We start from the raw sequence: 1,930 nt of genomic DNA on the forward strand, positions 1-1,930 counted from the left end.
GGTACTAAGCTACAATACCCCACACATGTTCTTGACACAGCTTACAATCGTGCTAAAAGGACATTTTATAACCTTAGGTCAACTCAAACTTTCAATATGAATAACTTGCTAATTCTACCGTACCAAGAGAACCTACAAAACATTCCAAATATATTACGTAGATTTAACATTAATGTAGTTTTTAACAATAAGAACACCGTAAGACAATTGCTCATAAATAATTCTGTCAATAGTGATAAAGGGTGTGTGTACAAATTACCTTGGAAATCATGTAATCAGTTTTATGTTGGTCAGACTGCTAAAACATTCACAACACGAATCACTGCTGCGCGTGAAATGATGTCAGGTGTCCACTGCCCTTTAGAAATATTAATATTAGGGCATTCCTCAATTAATGCTGATTCGACTATTTTCCTCCTGAAACCGCAGTGGGACTTGAACACTAATCTGACCTTACTCCAATCGAAAGAATGATTCTTATTTTTGACATGAAGAAAAACAGCCGAATTTTCTCGCCCATACCTAATTGACCTTTTATGTTCTGCCAATCTAGTGTTCAAGTCTCTCCCGGTTTGACCCAAGTAAACCAAATCACAATCTTTGCAGGGCAAACAATAAACACCGGGTGACTCAACTTCCTTCGGTTTTTGTTGAACGTTCACAATTTGCTTACCCACGGTGTTAGGATAGTGATAGGCAATAGTTCTTCTACTAAGTTGTTTCCTCATGAACGTCTCACTATTGCCTATCACTATCCTAAAACCGTGCGTAAGCAAATTGTGAACGTTCAACAAAAAGTGTGTGTATATATATATAATATATATATATGTATAATGTATATACACATGTATATATATGTATATATACATATATATATATATATATATATATAGAGAGAGAGAGAGAGAGAGACAGACAGATTTTTTTTAAGTCTACGAGTATATTTAACCATTATGTTCAAACCTAACACCTCTAGTTTCTTACGCAATGAATTGGAATATATATATATATATATATATATATATATATATATGAAGCCCACGAGTGTGTATATATACAGATAGAAAGTTCACGAGTAGCTCTAGCCATTCCTTTCAAAATTAACACCTCCAATTTCTTATGCAACCCCCTTTTTCTTAACGCATTGTGTTATCTAATTGTTATTTATTTTTCCCATGTCGTCGCTACATTTTGTCTATCATTTGAGACTCTTGTCGTATATCAATCGCATAATAGTCAACGTAAATTACATTTACAAGGAGGCTAACTTTGAGATTGTTTGATCCAACACACGAGAGAAAACGAATGTAAGGGATACCGTTGAAAAAAAAAAAAAAAAAAAAAAAATAGATATATATATATATATATATATATATATATATATATATATATATACAGTATATATATATATATATATACACGAGATAATGATAATGATAAATAAATGTTTATTATTTGCATACTAGTTTGACTTCGTCCTTAGTGACGAGAATATTTTATTTTTCACTTTTTATTATTATCTTTTATATATTGTAATGTTATATAATATATTTTAAGATGAATAGGTGAAGAGAACATGCAGACTGGTAACTTTTTTTTTCAGGAAAAACAAGACTTTCGGACAAGACTATAGATAAAAAAAATACACAGAAAGCATATAGTGATATTTTTTTTTTACTTAACGTTTGACAGGGAAAGATTATATATATATATATATATATATATATATATATATATTATATATATATATATATAAGTTCACGAGTATTTATATGTATATATTATTAAGTCCACGAGTATATATATATATATATATATATATATATATATATATATATAATTTTCATTAAGTCCTTGACAGACAGACAGACAGATTTTTTTTTTTTTTTTTTTTTTAAGTTCTTGAGTACATCCAGCCATTATTTCCAAA

Source organism: Oratosquilla oratoria, chromosome 12, assembly GCF_046742065.1.
Source record: "Oratosquilla oratoria isolate Oo_2021 chromosome 12, ASM4674206v1, whole genome shotgun sequence".
NCBI lineage: Eukaryota > Metazoa > Arthropoda > Malacostraca > Stomatopoda > Squillidae > Oratosquilla > Oratosquilla oratoria.